Genomic DNA, 21,389 nt, shown 5'->3' with positions numbered 1-21,389 from the left:
TTTATTTCTTATGAATGTATTAGTAGTATATTTCTGTGGGTTTTAATTTTAATTTTGTGAAGTTAATGAATACCAGTTGATTAAATAGAAAGCACTGAAACTCCCTAATTGAGATGGCATGACAATTTATGCCTTAACGCATATTACCTGTTTAAAATATAGAGCACTGATAGAGAAAATATAAAAACAGGAAAAAAAACCCACACAGTAACACAGCAGGGCTTAGGCGCTTTTCCCCCAACTGACAGTATGCCTGCATTTAGGCTCCTTCACTAACAGTCCACATTCAAGAGAAGAACCAGAATTAAGATCACTGCTTGAAGTCCCAGGTTAAAGTACAGGTCTACCCAGTAATCATTCTTGAAAGGACAAATTAGTGAAAAATGTTGCTGACCTGCTGCCTGAGGTCCTATCTTTATAGGAAACTATTAAACTAGACGTAGAGGAAGAAAAAAAAAAAAAAGACACACCGCAATGCCAGAAAGAAACCCAAATAATCTGACTTGAGCACTGAATCCTCAAGAACTTTAATTATGATCACAAAGCAGACATCCCAATGTGCACAGTACAGTATCAACATCTGGACTGCTGTTCCAGGGAATACATGAGGACACCAGTAAAGTTAGGGAGGAATAAAGGGAGGAATAAAAAGGGGAAAAGAAGCAATTAAAACAATGGCAAAAAAAAAAAAAAAAAAAAAAGCCCATCTCTTAACTTGAAAGCCTCCAGAAAACTGAGACCAAATGCAAGCCTAGAAGAGGCAAAAATTCATACCAGCACCAGCACCATGGGTGAGCCATGGATTCAGGGGAGATAACTATCCTGGCAGAGTGTCTGCAAAACAATTTAAAAAGATAGGTTGACAATTTTCAGTAGTAAAATTAAAAGAGAAAATCAGAAGAAAAGTAATCTAGAGTCATAAAATAAAAGCAGGGGTGAAAGGGCACTACATAATTTGGTATCTGTGAGAAAAAACTGACTCTGATATTGGAAATGACAAATGGAGTAAATGAATCCATTTTAAAACAATTAAACATCATAGATTGCACAGAAGATAAAATTAGTGAATGAGAAGTATAATAATAAAGAACTCCTCGAGAACACAACCCAGGGAAGTAAATTAATTTAAAAACAGAGGATTCAGGGGTGCTTGGGTAGTTCAGTCAGTTCAGCGCCTTTCTCTTGATTTCAGCTCAGGTCATGATCTTGCAGTTCCTGAGATAGAGGCCCAGGCTGGGCTCTGTGTGACAGGACAGAGCCTGTTTCAGATTCTCTCTTCCCCTCTTTCTCTGCTCCTCCCCCTCCCCCAACTGTAAATAAATACACAAACTTTAAAAAAAAAAAGGAAATTCAAAGGACATGGAAGATAGACATTAATATCCAACACTAAGAACTCCTAAAGAAGGGACTCGTGTGGGACTACAGAAAAGCAAGATTTAAAAATAATGCCTGGTAATTTTACATAACTGAAGACAGACAGGAATACTTCATATTCTAAGTGCAATATGAATACCGAGGAGGAAAAAGATAAATTTACACCCAGATATATTGTAGCAAAACTACAGAACACCATGCTAAAGAAACGCAGCTGATGACTTACATTAGTAAAAAGCAGGTATTATATCTTAAGGAAATGACTATCAGACTGCAGAAGATATAATCACCTGCGACTTTGTGGATCAAAATGAGAACAGAAAATAGTAAGCTCAAAAGAGTAACAAGAAAAAATGTGCTGACCTACAATTTGCACCACAACTATTATTCACAACATTTTCAAAGACTAAGAAAATTATTACCTGCACATATTCTTTGAAGGAATTTCTGAAAGATATATTTCAGCAAGATGGATGCAAAGTGAACCCAGAGCTTTAATGCATTTTTATTAATGTTAAGAGCAAGCAATGTCATAAGGCAAAATCACAATTAAAAAAACAAATTTAAGGGGCCCTGGGTGGCTGAGTTGGTTGAACATCAGCCTTCACCTTAGAAGTCATGATCTTGCAGTTCATGAGTTTGAGCCCTGCTTTGGGCTCACTGCTGTCAGTCTGTTAGTGCAGACCCCACTTTGGAACCCCGGTCCACCTATCTCTCTGCCCCTCTCATGTTTACGCTGTCTCTCAAAAAAGAAATAAACCATTGAAACAAAGGTAACATACCACTTTTCTCAAATTAACTTAATACAATCCCAGGAAATATATCAACACTTTTTTAAATGGGGCTTTTATGTACTTTGCCTGTAATTCACATGCACTCAGATGACTAAAGTTATCTAAGAAAACTGTGCCAAACAAGATAGGGTAGTCTGCCTTACCCCATGTCAAGGCTAGTTACACATCTACAGTGATAGAGGTGTCCACTGTTGACACAGGAAATGGTGAATGAAGAAAATAACAGAAAAAGATACCCAGGATCTATTAAGCTTGATCTACAATACAGATAGTACTACAGATATGTAAATAGGGAAAAGAAGACCTTTTAAAATTATGTTAGGACAACTGTTTTTTCAATTAAAAAAAAAAAAAAAAGAACTATGGACAAAAAGTAATTAAGAGTGGAGCAACTGGGTGGCCCAGTCAAAAGTCCAACTTGGGCTCAGGTCATGATCTCATGGTTTGTGAGTTCCAGCCCTGCATCAGGCTCTGTGCTGACAGCTCAGAGCTTAGAGCATGCTTCAGATTCAGTGTCTCCCTCTCTCTCTGTCCCTCCTCTGCTCTCTCTCTCTTTCAAAAATAAACATTAAAAATATAAAAATAAAAATAAATTAAAAAAAAATAAGAGTGATTTCCACATTAAGATATCTAAAAGTGGAAGAGTACAACTTTAATCTTTTAAAAGAATACATAGAAGGAAATAACTACAATTGAAACATTGGCAGAAAACAAAAACAGATTAATTCAAAGAAGAGCAAATACAAGGGCCGATGAATACAAAAGATCTAGTATCTTGTTTTCTACAGATTCTTTTTAATTTTGCTTTTTGAGAGAGATAGAGACACAGAAACAGAGACAGAGACAGAGTGCAAGTGAGGGAGGGGCAGAGAGAGAGAGGGAGACACAGAATCCGAAACAGGTTCCAGGCTCTGAGCTGTCAGCACAGAGCCCGATGCGGGGCTTGAACCCACCAACTGTGAGATCATGACGTGAACTGAAATCAGAGGCATAACCAACTGAGCCACCCAGGTGCCCTTATGGATTTATTGTTTTCCTTTGTTCCTAATTAGATTTTAATTTATATATCTTCTTTAGCCCTTTAAGCAAATGGTTAGACTTCAGGGCACCATTCATAGTACTATTAATCTGTAGTACTAATCAGACATTTATAAAGAGATGAATATAGTCCCATGTTCACGTGGCCCTGGGGCCAGACTCTGGGTCTCCTTGCAGCATCCGGGGCAGCTTCAGGGCAGAGCACTGACTGCAGGAGCACGAGTCCTGGCAGGACAGGCATCTACAAAGTTTCTTCTCCTCTATCAGTTTTAGTTCAAAGTAGTGCAGCCAAAAATGTAACGAAAGGAGGCGTTATGCTTCCAGAAAAATCTCAAGAAAAAGTACTAAGCAAGAGTAGTAGCTTGTGGACAGGCTCTACAGGAAAGGGTGGAGAGATTCAACCATCCAGTGTGAAAGCCGGAGATCAAGTTCCTCTCCCAGACTATAGAGGCACCAAACTAGTTCTAGATGACAAGGATTATTTCCTATTTAAAGATGGTGACATTCTCAGAAAGTATGTGGACTGAAATACATTATTACTGATATGGCGTCGGGTGAAGCTGCCCATTCCAGTGAAATTGTGGAATCATTCATCATGTAAATAATTTTCATGTCTTTTTTTAATGATAAGTTAATGGTATCCAAATGAATGATATCCAATGTCTCTAAAATTGAGCTTTACCATACTAATATAATCATCACCAAAGAAAAACGTATACATGAAAAAAAGATGAATATGAAACCAAGTGATAGAGTATCAGCACAGTAGTAATAATAGTAACATGATCTTATAAGAAGTTGTTGACAAAGTTAAATTTAATTTATACCCCCAAAGTACTAAGAATGGTATCAATATGTACCTCTGGTAAACAGGGATTTCCAAGAAACGGAAACAGACTTATCAAGTACTTACAACTTAAAACTATAGTGAAGTCCTAATTTTCTTTCATTTGACAACTTGGACAAACATTTGAGATGAAAAGTGTGTAAAGAAAATTTTATCCTGAAAATGTTCTCTCAAGTCTAATCTACCAAGTGAAAAACTTATACTAAAATATATTCGACTGTCTTCTACACAAGTACCTTGCCTCTAATGAGTCAAAGAACACCAGTATTTAGCAAATTTTTGAAGAAACCATGAACATTTTACAGCCCTTGGCTTGCATATATATAAATGTTGAACAAATTGCCAAACATACAGGTTTCCCTCCCCCAACCCCCCATGGATAAGGTCCCATCCCTGACAGAGAAGTCTAAAAACAAGAACTACCAGAAGTTTGACAGGAAGTGAGGCTTATACCTTTTAAGGGGCAGAGGATGTATGTGATGCCATAGTAACAGTCGCCTCAGGACAGCAGGTCATGAGTTAGGAAGGATGGCATTTTAAGACCTGCAGGGTAAGTGGTAGTTCATGAGCAAATTAACCCAGTTCGTTGTTATTTCCTTATTTACGTATTTTTCAATTTTTACTGCCTATGGTAAAGATGTACTTAAAAATTTTGAGCAGGACATAACTGTGATCACACACAATATTAAGGGACAAGGTAGGTCCTTGTTACTCTATCGTTAGAGTGTTCAACCCTCAAACAGTAAAATATACCTAAGAACAGGGGCACCTGGGTGGCTCAGTCAGTTAAGTGTCCAACTTCGGCTTTGGTCATGATCTCAGGGTTCGTGGTTCGAGTGCTGCGTTGGGCTGTGTGTTGGCAGTGCAGGACCTGGAGCCTGATTCACATTCTGTGTTTGTCTCTCTCTGCCCCTCCACTACTCGTATGTGCACATGCTCTCTCTCAAAAATACATAAATAAACATAAAAATATTTAAAAAAATAAAATATACCAAAGAACAAAGTAAAAGCAATGGAATCATATTCAAAGGTGAGGGTTCTATTCTGTTCTTCCAGGTAGAATATTTCCCTTCATTGTGAATGTCGAACATACACATTTTAGTAAAGATAAAGAAAATTTATCTATGTATCAGTTAAAGAACATCCACAAAGTAATCAATTTTCAAATAAGCTAGCACTAAAAGAAAGAAGGAGCAAACTATATTTTTTATGGTCAGAGGTTGCAAGACAGGCAGCACACTGGCAGTATGGGTTTGGTTTTCTAGTACAGAAAATTAACGTTACTTTGAAAAAATATTAAAACTTATGCATACATTATGTAAACACAGGAGCTTGTGGTCGCAGACAACTAGAAAAGTAAGAAGGGTAACCATGAAATACCAGCAAATTATGCAGAAAATAGAAGGGAAATGATGCTTGGTGAGGACAACACATTCTCAGTGTGACAACCACAATGGTATACCCAGTTCAGACTGTCTACTCATTTCATATATCAGTGGCCTCTGAGGCTTAGGAAGCCTATAGGCTCGGCCTAGAGATATTCTATTTTCCGCAGAGAATCTATCTTACACTGGGCAAGTCTACTTATCTACCTACTGTTTTTCTGATTCTTGCCTAGTTACTTACTGTCACAGGTACAGATGAATTCAATCCACCTTGGGGCTCACACTGGGAACCTGGAAGGATTTGTAAGCATGCTTCAAAAGACACCATTATAGAAAAATAAATTATAATACTCACCAGGGGCCAGCAAACTACTACTTTTTACTCTTTGCTATAACAGAAAATAAAACCAACACGTGCTGTTTCATAACCCACTTATGAATTTATCTCCATAAAGCTTCTGAGAATTTAAGTTAATTATTCTTACTTCTTCATTTTGCATTTTAGTTGAAATCCCAGGGCCCTTCAGCAAAAGAGGATCAAATAAGTGATCGTTAATTTAAAGAAAAATTCCACATCAACACAGCTACACTAAATTCTAATATCTCATTTGAAGCCTCAGTTTTGCCAAATGTAAATTCATGACATAAAATAACTTAAAATACCAACATAGGTCCAAAACAACAACTAAATCTCTCAATGTTTATATCAAACATTCTAGGATATCTAATGAAAACTCTTTTAAAGTCCTAAGATTCCATATTGATGGAATTCTTACTTAAAAACTCCTGAACTTACTATAAGCTTAACCAGCAAAATCGCTTTTAGTTAACATATAATAAAACTAAAAACTGGTATTGACAAGTCTTTGCAGTAGCAAATACTAGTGCTTTATAAGCAAGTGAATTAGCCACTTTTTTTTCCCCACAGATAGAAATACCCTTCACATTATAGGTTTTTCCTTGAGAGCATTTTTCCTTGAGAGGAAACAGCACAAGAAGGATTAAGAAGAAACAAGTTGTCAAGCGCAAAAAGTGTCCTACTACAGAGAACATGTACCAGGCTAATATTATAGAACAACTATTATCATTATTCATGAAAAGATTTTTTTCTTTTTATTTTTTTACTGAACTATAGTCCATGCACAACGTTACATTAGTTGCAAGTATACAGCTTAGTAGCTCAACAACTATATACTGTGCTCTCCTCAAGTGGAGCTCCCGTCTGTCACCATGCAACGCTATGACAATACTATTGACTATATTTCTTATGTTGTGCCTTTTATTCCCATGATTTACTCATTCCATAACTGGAAACCTGTACTTCTCACTTCCCTATACCCGTTTTGCCCACCCCAATCTCCAACCCCTCCCCTCTAGCAACCATCAGTTTGTTCTCTGTATTTATGGGTTTGTTTTCTGCTTTTTTAAAAAAAAAAAATGTTTATTTATTTATTTTGAGAAATAGAGCATACAACCACACGAGAGCAGGGGAAAGGGAGAGCAGCGTTCACCAAGAGAGAACGCTAAGGTGGCTCCAAGCTATCCTGCGGAGGCTGACATGGGGCTTGATCCCACGAACCGGGAGATCATGAACTGAGCTGAAATCAAGAGTCCAACATTTCCCAGATGTCTGTTTCTGTGTCTTGTTCATTTATTTATTTATTTTAGATTCCAAATATAAGTGAAATCATATGGTATTTGTCTTTCTCTTATTTGACTTAGCATCATATCCTTTAGCTCCATCCATGTTGTCGTCACAAATGGCAAGATCTCATCCTTTTTTACGGCTGAGCTGTCACAGTTTTGATTCAGGTGAGTTCATGGTTAGAAATTATATGGGGCTGATATAATATAGTGTGTATGTGTTTAGTGGTGGACTTTATTTTAATACCTTTATAAATGACTTCAGTTTATACAATCATCAAGGGTGTGATAGGGGTCTTTAATTGTTTGGTTATACTTTACTGCATTTTATGAGTGGAATTACATGGTTTAGTGGTATTTACAAACTTGGAGGTTCGCAAAGGTCTGAAGACATATACCTTGGGACTGCTGAGAGTTTGTTTTTCATACATGTATAAATGAGCTGCCTCCGAATGATTTTCTTTGTTAGAGTTTTATAATTATCACCAAAATGGATAGGAACTACAGGTTATTTAAGGGATTATGCTTTTTCTATCATGGCCTGTTCAACATTGTATTTGGTGTGTATCTCTAGGGTGATAATGCTTATGTTTTTATCTTTTGCTTTTTTTATTCATGTTTTCTGGTTTTTGTTTTTTTCAGGCATCATTAGCAGGTGTTCAGAGAAAAAAAAAGATTATTGTACAAGGTTTTCAAATAGCGAACAACAGTCAATGGTCTACTTTTTTTTTTTTTTTTTTAAGCCCAACCTGGCCTTTGAGGGACAAAGTGGTAGATCTCAGTAAATTAAGGCTCAGAGTTTATCCTTCAGCAAGACAACACGATACAAAATTGAGAAAGAATGACAACACCCCACCACTCTACCAACAGACACAAGCAGAAAAGAGTCACCAGGGCTGAGGAGAGGAAGTGCACACTGTATCCAAATTTTCTGCCCAACCTCATCTGAATTGCCCCAGTGGGTCCTCCTGCTTGGAAGCAATTACAATCAACTCCCTCCCAACAGAGGGAGAGTGCACAGACTCCGACACAGTGGTGAGGTTTAACAAACAAAGCCTGAGCTTAGACACCCGGGAAGAAAGTGAACATCAGCAGAAGGCTGCTTGTACTCAACTAGAAAAATTTCTAACACATTCCAAGAGTATCTAATAATACGGTCGATAAGTGGTCTTCAGAAAAAGAGTAAATACAAGCAAAAAGTAAGGGAAAGATAATATAAACAACAGTAATTCCAATGGGAGCAGCTGAATAAACTATTAGCTTGAACAGAAAGGATCAATATGACACCACTGCACGCTCTTACTACATATATTAGAGCCACAAAAAATGCACGAATGGAATCTTGGCTGCATTTATTTTTTAACCACAAAAAAAAGCTTGTCGAATTTTTAACCCCTGGACTTAAAAAGCAAAGGACTTTTGCCACCCAAGTGGAGATTTATTACTTTAATATTCCAAAGCATCTTAACAAGGTGTCACTTGTGACAATATTTTAATAATCTATTCTTAACAATCTAAAAAAGAAACCATAGCAATCACTGTCAGTGAACATTTACTAAATATGAAGTAAATATATAACATTATAGTGAAGGCACTACCAATATTGTTAAGTTATAATTCTAACATTTTCATAGGGTAAAGATATTTTTTTCCTTGTTAATACCAGAAGTACCAAGGCCTTTTCAGAAAACGTAACCTTACTTTATTGCTGTTTATTACTATTGCTTATCCAATATTTTACACACAAACACTATTGAAGGTTTAAAGAAGGGTTCCTATTTTTGCCTAACACTGAAAAAAAACCCTCATGAAATACTGTGAGCAATCACCCATCTCTTTCTCTCTCTTTCTCCCATACCTCTCTTTCATAAAGGTGAAATAAGTCATCAACTCATTATTGGGAGTGTTCCAAGGTAGAATTTTTTCAAGAGTCAAGATTGAAACTACACACACTGTGGGGGAGATGACTGCAATTATTGCCCTATATTAGGATCTCCACTTAGGATAATAGCATTAAAGTGAGAAGCAACACAAGGAAATGATGCAAAATACAATTAGATGTGGAGCCATACATGATTTAGGTATTTGTCTCCACAGTGGTCTAGGGAAAAAGTGAGACCATAATGTGTCAAAAATCATGTCTATGAGTAAAGACAAAAGGAAGAATAGCAAGTGTATACAGTAAAAGATAATCAAAACAATTAGAAGTGATCTTTTTATGACACCATTTAAGGGTTTATCACAGATACTTTCACCAATTAGCACTAAAGGAAAATACAGTGTTGAGGACAACTCAGATTTACCTTAAGTGGGAATCTGGGGGTAGTAATTAAAGTTGGTTTGAATTCTAAAGGGGTTAGGCTATGAGTGAGTGTAAAAGTTGGAATTCCTACGAAAGGTAGACAGTGGACTTTAGGAATGCACAAACAAGCAAGGAGAGAGATTGGTGACAAGTTGTGGATACTCGCAGTTTTAGTTCCTTTGAGTATGCCCTTGGAAAATGGACAAATCCAGAAATAATTAAAAACCCATGGACTTTAATCATGATCAGAGTAAAAATTGCCCTGTTCACCAGTGTATCCCTAAACACAAAGCAAGGTATCTGACACTTTCTAAACATTTCTTTAATGATCAAATGATTGCACATTCTAATCTCCTACCTTTAAGCATTATCCAGAGATGGTAATAAGTAGTAAAAGTAACTGATTGCAATCATCCATTCAATACAGGCCTAACACACACCAGAGTTCTGAGCAACAATGAAACACCAAACAGTGACCCCATTCTGACATGTTTTCAACTTGTCTAAATTAAAGTTCAAATAGGATACTTCTAACCTCGGTCAGAATCTCAGAATGATGCATTTTATAAATAGCAGTAGAAAATTTTTAACAAGAAGCATTTATCATGCAAGAAAAAGGACAACGCTGCTTCAAGAATAATAATCAGTCATTGGCACATTCTTAATGAGAGGATTTATATCCCATTGTTTCCAGTTTAAATGTCAATGTGCATACATATAAACATTTGGAAAAACAGGTTTCAGTAGATCATGTTATGTAAAGGTCATACAGACCTTGCAAATACTACTGCATCTCTAACTAATCTTATCCATTTCTTGAGTTCAAATATCAAATTATATCCCTTCCACAACCCCGAAATTTCAACTTCTGATAGTGGATCCGAAAAGTTTCACATTCCTCTATTTTTGAGAGCCTGTATAAAGCCATATGCAATTAGCATATATTATACTGCGGTATGCTCTGTCAACATCAGCTCTCTGATCAACGACACACCCTCACTGTTGAATCATCAAAACGCTACAGCAGTATTTTACAACTTCAGTTATGCATAATGTGAAGTAATAGGCCTGCCTGCCCTCTGTAAATATGAGAGGCAATTTGTTTAGCTCCACGTTTTATTTTGCTTTCAGGATTACACTACTCACTAACTCCAACAAAAGCAATATAATAAGAAATACTGCCTCATAATACCACAGCTCTGTCCATCAATAGCAAAAATTCTCAATCTTAACACCAGTGCCAGAAGATGAATCTCATTATGCTAATTCAGTGATTGTATATGGATTCACATATTCAAGCATATATGAGAGAATACAAAACAAGCACAAATTAGATAAGCAGTGCGATTACTGAAGTTTTTTTTCAATGATGTTCAAGAATGTGTGAGAAATCATCCGAAGTAATCTCACCATTAATGAAAGCAATGGAAGCTCAGAATGTATATATATGATGAGCTCAAGGTCGCATAGGTAGTCGGTACATCCTAGAGAATTCTCTGCTCTTGTTTAAGTATTTTTACCATTGTACTTTATACCGACATTAACTACCAACAATTCAGCACTAAGTGTAACTTGACAACTTCAAAAGGATTTCGTTCAAAGTATTTTGAAAGCTTGTCTTGAGTGGTAACAGATGAGTTGGGATCCAAGGTGGCCTAAGGGATCAGGGAGTCTGAACTAGATTATATGCATGTGAGATGTATGCTGGAGACTTATGAACAAAAGGAGAGGTGAGAAAAATAGATTTTTGGCAATGTTAATTTGCTGTTAATTTACAGGACAAGGTGGAGAAAACCTCATCTACAGTGAAGTGAAAATTAGAGAACTGGATATATGGATTCAAGAGGTAAGAGACAGTTTTGTGATTTGAGGTGTTCAAAATAAATGACCCGTCAATAACTGTACAAACACTGAAATTTACCTTTACAATAATTTTTAGGAGTAATCATCACAACTGAGGGCTCACTTAGTACAAATGGTTTCCAACACTAATAGAATCTGCCGGAACTAAAGAGCCCATCACTGAGGTTCCAGATTGTCATGTGTTCTATCAGTACATCTATCCAGGATGATGAGAGGGCTTTGGAACTGTGTCCAAACTTTTATTACAAGGATTCTAAGACTGTTGCCTTAATAACAAAGAAACCAGCATTTCTGGGCAGCATGCTGGACCCTGCCACGGGAAATGAATTCATTACATGAACCCAGGTGACTGATTTTACATAGCCTTGACTCAGCACAGGTCTGTGCTCTCTTACACAATGGAATTGGAGACGAGCATTTGGTCTGCTTTTATTTTCAATGCAAAAGGCAGTCTCCCATCCTATCCTGAATATAAAATTGATGCTATATGGAGCTGTTTTGAGTACTGTGGTATGAATGAAGCCTTGTAAATGCTGTTTTTATATGCATTCAAAAGTAGACATTTATTATTCTTTCAAGTATAATTGATACACAGTATTATATTAGTGTTAGGTGTACAACATAGTGACTGGAAATATGTATACCTTGCAAAATTGTTACACACAGTAAGTCTAGTTACCATCTGTCACCTTGTAAATTTGTTATAATATTAGCGTCTATATCATTGACTATATTCCCCGTGCTGTACATTACATCCCCATGACTTACTTCTTTTACAGCTGAAAGTTCTTATTTGTTAATCACCTTCACCCACTGCCCCCTGTCCCTGTCCATACTAATGCCCCTTCCATTCTGGTAATCACTCTGGCAATCTGTTCTCTGTATCCGTGGGTATAGCATTTGTTTTATTTTGCTTGTAAGTTTGTTTTGTAAATTCCACATACAACTGTAATCACGTACTATTTGTCTTTCTCTTATTTCACTTACTGTAATATCCTCAATGCCCATCCCCATTGCCACAAGTGGCAAAATTTTATTTTTTTTTCTGGTTGAGTAATATTCTGTTGTGTGTGCATGCATGCGCACATGAACCTGCACCGCCCCCCTCCCCCCGCCAAACTACATCTTTATCCATTCATTCACTCATGGATACTTAGGAAGTTTCCTTCTTTTGGCTACTGTGAATAATGCTGCAATAAACATGGTTGCACACCTATCTCTTTGAGATACTCATTACATTTCTTTTAGATACACGCTTAAAGGTACACTTGGAATACATGGTACCTCTATTTTTAATTTTTTGAGGCACTGCCATAATGTCTTCTACAGTGTCTGCACCAAGTTGAATTCCACTAACATTGCATGAGGGTTCCCTGTCCTCAATATCCTTGCCAATACTTGTCTCATGTTTTGGATAACAGGAATTCTGACAGGGATAAAGACATAGTTCATTGTGGTTTGAATGTGCATTTCCACAATGATTATTAATGTTGAACATCTTTTCATGTACTTATGGGTCATTTGTAAGACTTCTTTGGAAAAATGTCTATTCAGATACTTTGCTCGATTGTAATCAGATTTTTTTTGTTATTGTTATGGAGTTGTATGGATATTTACCCCTTTTTTGGGTATTAATCCCTTGTTCACTTGATCTACTTAATTATGCAGAAGCTTTCAGTTTAATGTAATCCCACTTATTTTTGTTTTTGTTTCCCTTCCTTTTGGACTCAAATTCAAAAAAAAACATCAGTAAGACCACCGTCAAGGAGCTTGGCACCTATGTTTCTTCTAGTAGTTTTACAGTTTCAGATATTACATTTAAGCTATAATCCATTTGGGTTGATTTCTGTGTACACTGTAAAGTAATGGTCCACTTATCCCAACGTCACTTATTGAAGAGACTCTCCTTTGCCCATTGTCTAGTCTCGCTTTCTCTGTTATAAATCAATTGTGTAGGTTTATTTCTAGACTATTCTGTTCCACTGATCTACAGGTCTTTTTTTAAGCTAATACCTAATGTTTTCATCACCACACCTTTGTAGTATGGTTCGAAGTCAGGAAATGTGATACATTCAGCTTTAGTCTTTCTCAAGATTGTTTTGGCTATTTAGGGTCTTTCGGGGTTCCGTACTATTTTTAAGATTATTTGTCACAGTTCTGTGAAAAATGTTGTTATTTTGATAGGGATTGCATTGAGCCTATAGATTGTTTTGAATAGTATGGACATTTTGAGAATATAATGTAATCCATGTGATCCATGAGGATGAAGTATCTTTCAGTTGGTGTCATCTTCCACTTCTTTCAGCATTATTTTATAGTTTTCAGAGTACAGGTATTTCACTTCCTTGGTTAAATTTATTCCTAATGATGTTATTCTTTTGATAAAACTGTAAATGGGATTGTTTTATTCATTTCTCTGATAGTTTGTTATTACTGTATAGAAACACAAGGGATTTGCAAATATTAATTTTTTATCCAGAAACTTTAATGAATTCATTTATTAGTTCTAACAGTTTCTTGGTGGAAACTTTAGGGTTTTCTATATAGTACCATGTCATCTGCTAGTAGTGACAGTTGTACTTCTTCCTCTCCAATTTGGATGCTTTTTTTTTTCTTTCTTTCTTTTTTTTTTTTTTTTTTTTTTTTTTTGCCTAAGTGCTATGGCTAGAACATCCAATATCTTGTTGAATAAAAATGGGGACAGTGGGCATTCTTGCTTTGTTCCTGGCTGGTAACATGGGGGGCATCTCCCTACTAGTACCCTGTAGTTACCCCACTATCTCTATGCAGGAGAGGGCAGCCTCAGCCCACAGGAACAAAGAAGCCTTTTACTGTGATGAAATCCCTTGTGCTGGTGTTAGGTGGGCACCCAAGAGTTTTCTGGAGTAGGGGATGTCTCAGGCCTGCAGTAACAACGGCATCCCAGATCAGGCTATGTGTTGTAGCATGTTTTCTTTAACTGGTGCCACCACCTGGGTCCATACCTCTCAGCAGAGGAGGGTTGTCGTAGGCCCAGGGAAGGAAGAAGCACTTTCCCCGGCTGCTTATTTTTCACACGTCTCCTGTTCAGTATGCTTTACTAGTTATAACTGGCTCATCTGGCATTGTCAGAAGAACTCCGATTCAATCCATGAAAGGAATGAGTGCACCTGGGCCACCCTCTGTTATTAGTTTGGGTATGGGATATGCCAGCTCTGGGTCACCTTCTTTTGTTAGATGAAGGTACCTAAGAGGACTTGCTACTGTTCATTTTCTTCCAGTCCTGGCATCTCAAATTACTTTGCTTTCTTTCTGACCACTTTTCATAGTTCTCGTTTGATTCCTTCTTGATGTAGCTCTATGGTTTACTATTGTATTTAGCTGGGAAAAGCGAGGACAAAATGAGTCTATGCCATCTAGTCTGAAGCAAAAGTCTCAATCTTATTTGATTATGTTTTAATATATAATTCGGAGAAAAGTCTTTTTAAAATACATAGAACCCAAGGGGAAAAAGGACATTAAGATACCCAACACTGAACTCAATTATTCTTGCTGCATGCAGGATAGCTGCTGACTGATTAAATTACAAATAAATGACAGTTCTTCAAGTTAACAACTCATAAAGCGTCAACTATGCCATGTGATGACTAGAATTATAGTATTTGGTGTTTAAAAAAATTCGGACAAATGTTTCTCCATCCCTTCACTTTCAATCTGCAGGTATCTTCAGGCATATATATGGGTCAGAATTCAAGTTATATTGCAAAGCTGTAGTAATCAAAACAACTTGGTACTGGCAAAAAAAATAGACATGAAGATCAATGGAATAGAATAGAAAACCCAGAAATGAGCCCACAACTATATGGTCAATTAATCTTTGACAAAGCAGTAAAGAATATCCAATGTAAAAAAAAAGTTTCTTCAAATGGTTATGGGAAAACTGGTCACCAATATGAAAGAAGAATGTGAAGAATATGAAGAAGAAAGAAGAATATGAAGAATGAAACTGTCCCACTTTCTGACACCATACAGAAAAATAAATTCAAAATTCATTAACGACTTAAATGTGAGACCTAAAACCACAAAAAAATCCTAGAAGAGAACAGAAGCAGTAACTTCTTTCACATCGGCTGTAGCAACTTCTTTCTCATTTTATCTCCTGAGGCAAGGGAAACAAAAGCAAAAACAAACTACTGGGATTTGATCAAAGAAAAAAAGCTTCTGCACAGTGAAGGAAATCATCAACAAAACTAAAAGGCAACCTATGGAACGGGACAAGCTATTTGCAAATGATCTCATAAAGAGTTAGTATCCAAAATATATAAAGAACTTACAAAACTAAACACCTAAAAAGCAAATAATCCTGTTAAAAATGGGCAGAAAACATGAAGAAACATCCTTCCAAAGAAGACATACAGATGACTAACAGACAAATGAAAAGATGCTCAACATCACTGATCATGAGGTAAATGAAAATCAAAATTACACTGAGATATCATCTCACAGCCCCCGAATGGCTAAAATCAACAACACAAGAATCAACAGGTGTTGGCAAAGATGCGGTGAAAGGGAAAACTTTTGAATACTTGGTGGGAGGACAAATTGGTGGAGCCAGGGTGGAAAACACTATAGAGGCTCCTGAAAAGGTTAAAAATAAAACTATGCTAGGATCCAGCAAATGCATTTCTAGGTATTTACTAAAAGAAAAGTACTAGTTCAAAGGGATGTATCTACCCTGATGTTTATAGCAGCATTATCTGCAATAGGGGAATTATGATAGCAGCCCAAGTGTTCAGAGATTCATGAATGGATTAAAAAAAATCTCTCTCTCTCTCTCTCTCTCTCTCTCTCTCTCTCTCTCTCTCTCTCTCACACACACACACACACACACACACACACACACACACACACACACACGGGAATATTACTCAGCCTTAAAAAGGAATGATTCTTTCCATTTGAAACAGTATGTATGGAGCTAGAGAGTGTAATAAGGGAAATACATCAGTCTGAGAAAGACACATACCCTACAATTTCACTCATATGTACAATTTAAGAAACAAAACAAATGAGCAAAGGGGAAAAAAAGACACAGAGCCAAACTAAGAAATAGACTCTTAACTGTAGAGAACAAACTGATGGTTACCCTAGGGGAGGTGGGGGGGTGGGTAAAATAGGTGATATGGATTAAGGAGCGCACTTGCTGTGATGAGCACATGGTGTATCAAAATGTTGAATCACTCCACTGTAAACCTGTAACTAATATTACACTGTGTGTTAACTGGAATTTTAAAACGTCAAAACTTTACGTATTTAGCATTAATACTAGCAACCTAAAATAATGTCAGCATAAAAATACCTCAGTTCACTAAAATATGTGAAACTTTAACATGTAGACTTATTTTCCTGTTTAATTTTATGAAAATTATGTCAAAACTATGCAAACAAAAAAATCCTCATTTTTCTGAAATTGACCAGTATATTACCAGTATATAATATACATAGTGAACGGATATATGTATGTGTGTGAAAATATATATATATTCATTAATCATACACATGTCTAGTTTGAACAAGTTAGGGAGTACAATATACAGTAACCACATTGGCTAGTATTTTAAGTGCTTTAGTCAAGGTCAAGGCTGGCTCCTCTTGAGGAATCCAAATTAGTTTGAATATAAAAATACATTAAAACACTCTTTTTTCAAAAATTATAATGTCTTTCTAAAGGACATAACACGCAGTAAGTAATTCATGAATTTTAGAAGGTGTTACCATTCAAAATTGTCCCAAACTTAAATGCAGAACAAAACTAAAAACGTTTTAACACAGGGGCACTTCAGTGGCTCAATCAGTTAAGCATCTGACTCTGATTTCAGCTCAGGTCATGATCTCAAGGTCTTGAGATTGAGCCCCCATAAGGTTCTGCACTGACAGGGTTGAGCCTGCTTGGGATTCTCTCTCCCTCTCTCTGTCCCTCCCCCACTTGTACATGTTCTCACTCTTTCTCTCTCAAACATTTAAAAAAATGTTTTAACATAATTAAAAACAAAGTAATTTCGTTGAACCACTTCTTCTTTATGTTAGGTATTTCCTTCTAAGCTTTTATTAAGGTTTACACAAACTTTCATAATCTTACTGCAACATTGTTATCTACTGTTAATAAGTTCAATTCAAACATTTTTTTAAAAAAGCCATTCTCCTCTATCCCTCAAGTCATAGTCCCTTTTAGGTGTCTGTTACTTTGGATTTCTGTCTCATGTTATTGTGTAAGAAATCCAATTCAAAAGAAAAGATTCCCTTCCTTCCTTCCTTCCTTTTTTTGCCCTAATACTAACACAGGGTATAGCACGTACAAGCTGCCAGTAGATTCTTGTTAAATGAATTCATATTTGACAAGAAAGAAAGTACAAATAAAATTATGAGAAGCAATTCTTCCCTTTGAGAAAATCATAGTTTAAATTCAGTGAGGGGTATTAACGACACTGCATAAATGACTTCCTGTTTCACTGAAGTGTTTAATAAGGTCTTTAAATCAGTACTTCATAGCATCCTGCTCGTCAAAGCAACATTTGGGACTCTTTTTTGTTCCTAATAAAAGATAAATAACAACAGAATTTGGGGTTTTCCTAAGCATCTAAAGGAGAGCTGGCTAAGCTATTCATACATGTCCCTTTATAAGTGGGATAATATAGTTTTAGTTTATGATGTCTACAATGTACACAGGTATATTGTCAATTGCCTTCTTAACTTATAAAGTATATTCTTTAAAAATAAAACCAAATATAAAACCTTAGATGATGTAACATAATAAACTAGTCATTTTTATTCACACTCCATTATTAAAATCTCAGTTTACAAAGAGTATAAATCACTCCTTACTTTTTGTGTGTTGTAATGCTGGGGAAGGACAAACTTGATAGGTTTCATAACATTATATAGTGATGCATTCTTATTTCAAAGCTACATCTTTTTTTAAAAATTTTTTTAATGTTTTTATTTATTTTTGAGACAGAGAGAGAGCATGAGCAGGGGAGGGGCAGAGAGAGAGGGAGACACAGAATCTGAAACAGGCTTCAGGCTCTGAGCTGTCAGCATGGAGCCTGATACGGGGCTTGAACTCATGAATCGCGAGATCATGACCTGAGCCAAAGTCAGACGCTTAACTGACTGAGCCAACCAGGCGCCCCCAAAGCTACATCTTAAGATGAAGAAAAATATACATGGGGCCTTTAAAATGTATTTTTGCAAATTAGAGGATCAAATAACAAAACACAGAATTCTTTATACCAAAAGAGTGTTGGGCACGGAGCACACCAGGCAAGAGAGAGATGTGGGAAGGCCTGACCAGCCCACAATTGTCTCTCTTTTCTGAGAACTGCCACCTTTTCCTTCCAATAAACCCATAAGCATAGTCCCTGGTGTCATGTTTGTAATGCACAATGATGCCTTCCAGCCACGGCTGGTAGGACCCAAATTATTGATACTTGACTCAAATTGGAACACACAGATGCTCCTCCTGGAGTGTTTTACCTGCATCATCAACTGAGTACGTGTACACTCAGTCATATTCAACAGGACACAATTAGGGGAAAGGCCCATGTTCCAATCATGCCTAGAGCTTGATTATTCAATTTTCCTTGAATTCTACTACTACATAAACCACAAAACACACACACAGCTTGAGTACTGAATTCTAGTTTATTTGCCTATCTATCTCTTGCAAGGAAGATACATTATTAATATTCACAACATGGCTTGAAAAATCAGGTATATCTCAGAAAGAAAACATGATGCTACTTGGGAGACTGAAGTAAAAAAGGATCAAGGGCAGTTTCCATGACATACAGTAAGTACTTCCCCCTTATCCATGGGGTATACATACCGAGACCCCCAGGGATGTTTGAAACCGCGATACTACCAAACTCCATATACACTGTTTTTTTTCTGTACATACAAACCTATCATAAAGGTATGTATGTAACTTATAAATCAGCGCAGTGAGGGGTGCCTGAGTGGCTCAGTGCATTATGGGTCTGACTCTTGATTTCGGCTCACGTCATGATCTCATGGTTCGTGGGGTTCAAGCCCCTGTTGGGCTCCATGCTGACCGGGCAGAGCCTGCTTTGGATTCTGTCTCTCCCTCTCTCTCTGTCCCTCCCCTGCATGTGCATGTGCACACGCTCTCTCTCAAAGTATGTATGTATGTGGATATATATATACACATAAATATATAAAAAATATACATGTAGACAGTAAGAAATTTACAATAACTAAAAATAGAAATATTTTACTATTCTATATTAGACTGTACTCACCCTTCTTGTTATGATGTGAGATGATAAAATGCCTGTGTGATAAAACGGGAGTGAAATAAATGACAAAGGTACAGTGATACAGTGTGAGACCGCTACTGACCTTGTGATTATACATCAGAAAGAGGATCATTTGCTTCTGTAATGCTGTTGACTGTGGTAAGTGAAACCACAGCAAGCAAAACCACAGATAAAGGGGAGACTACTGTATTATCATGTTGTACATATGATTTTTTTTGAGAATGGGGACATGTCAGTATTGTGTTTTGTATACAACCCTGAAAAGGGATGTATGGGAAGAAATGCTGTATAATGTTCCTACAAGTTATGCTTTTATATCAATAAGAGATTTTGTAAAAATTCTTCTATAGGACACTTTTTACATATGCCTTACAATATTATAGAAGGCATATCTAACTTTATCAATTTAAAAATAAATTACCTGATAAATAAAACAAGTTGGATTTACTCAATTTGTTCATTATTTCTTTCGAGAAAGGTAAAAATCAGAGAAGTCCAGAATCATACAAGTATATATGGACACATATCCAAGAAATCATAATTACTGTGTACTAATCAATTCGGTGTTAATAACTCAATCAAAAAAGAAAACACAGATGTGTTTCAATATAATCTTGCTGCCTCATCTCTAAGTCTGTTCTCCAGTTCTCCTCTTCATTAAGTGGCCATCACATATGTATTTTATGCTCATCAATTCATTTGTTCTATTTTCCACTCACATTTCTATATCCATAGACAATACATGGGATTGTGTGTGTGTGCGTGACCTTTACCAATTTTCTTAGGTGGTGGCTGCCCTTCACAGAGCTAAGCAGCTGTCCATAAGAACCCATGTCCCCCTACTCAAATTGCTGTAGTATTGCTGAGAGAGATGCTGCTCAGCCTGTAACTACATTTTATAGCCCTTTTCACATCCAAGCTGTGGTTATTTGGTTAGGTTTTCCCAGTGGAATATGAGTGGAAGCAATTTGTGTCAATTCTGTGTTTGTGATTTTAAAGAGCTAATGTGTCTTTTCCACTCTCTTCCCCAACCAGTGGCTGAATGCAGTCGATTCTCAGATCAAAGAAATGGTGGATCAAAAAGATGGAAGAAGTCTGGATCCTCGCATCACCCAATGGAGGAAAACCACAGGGTGCTGCCATGGACTGTGACATGACCACACAATCCATGTCTGCTAAGTCACTGAAATTGTGAGTTTGGTTTGTTTTAGCAGCTAGTATTAAAATAATGTGTATACTAGCACACTTTCCTGTCATTGTAGAACTTTGCTCCTTTTTATTCAACATTGTGGATTTGGGACACATCATTATTATTACGTGTAGACATAATACAGAGTTTCTCAAAAGCAGCATTACTGACATTTTGGCCTGGATAAGCTTCTGGTGGGGTCGGGGAAGGAGGGAAGAGCTGCCCTTTGCATTCTACAATGCTTAGCAACATCCCTGGCTTCACCCACTAGATGCCAGTAGAACACCCTCCTCTGCAGTCATTACGATTAAAAAAAAAAAAAAAAGTCTCCAAACATTGCCAAATGGCCCTTAGGTGGCATTAGCAGGCTCATTTCAGAATGACTCATATGATGCATCCTTTTTACTTACTCAATAGTATTCCATCACAATCATTAAGGATATTTATGGTATTTTCAGTATTAAAGCACCGTTGCAATGAATATCGTTGCAACTGATTTTGAGCTAAACTTTGGTACTCATGTTAGTTACCTAAGAAGCAGCTCCTTTTCTTCAGTATCAAAAAAGGAAAGCACTAAACCATATAGTTCTGAAAAGGGACAGATAAATGAGGAAAGTAAAATTTAGAGCACTAAGCTA

General features: G+C 36.7%; 1 protein-coding gene and 1 pseudogene across 1 annotated transcript in view; one reads left to right on the top strand and one right to left on the bottom strand.

The window, feature by feature from the left end:
* DMD (dystrophin) overlaps positions 1-21,389 on the bottom strand; it is a 2,111,713-nt gene that overhangs the window by 2,038,081 nt on the left and 52,243 nt on the right. The gene's annotated exons all lie outside the window — the stretch shown is intronic.
* On the top strand, positions 3,327-3,896 carry LOC109249339 (10 kDa heat shock protein, mitochondrial-like; annotated as a pseudogene).

This window comes from Panthera pardus, unplaced genomic scaffold, assembly GCF_024362965.1.
Source record: "Panthera pardus isolate Hobbes unplaced genomic scaffold, ASM2436296v1 HiC_scaffold_27, whole genome shotgun sequence".
Classification (NCBI taxonomy): domain Eukaryota; kingdom Metazoa; phylum Chordata; class Mammalia; order Carnivora; family Felidae; genus Panthera; species Panthera pardus.
This window is presented reverse-complemented; position numbering and strand designations above follow the sequence as displayed.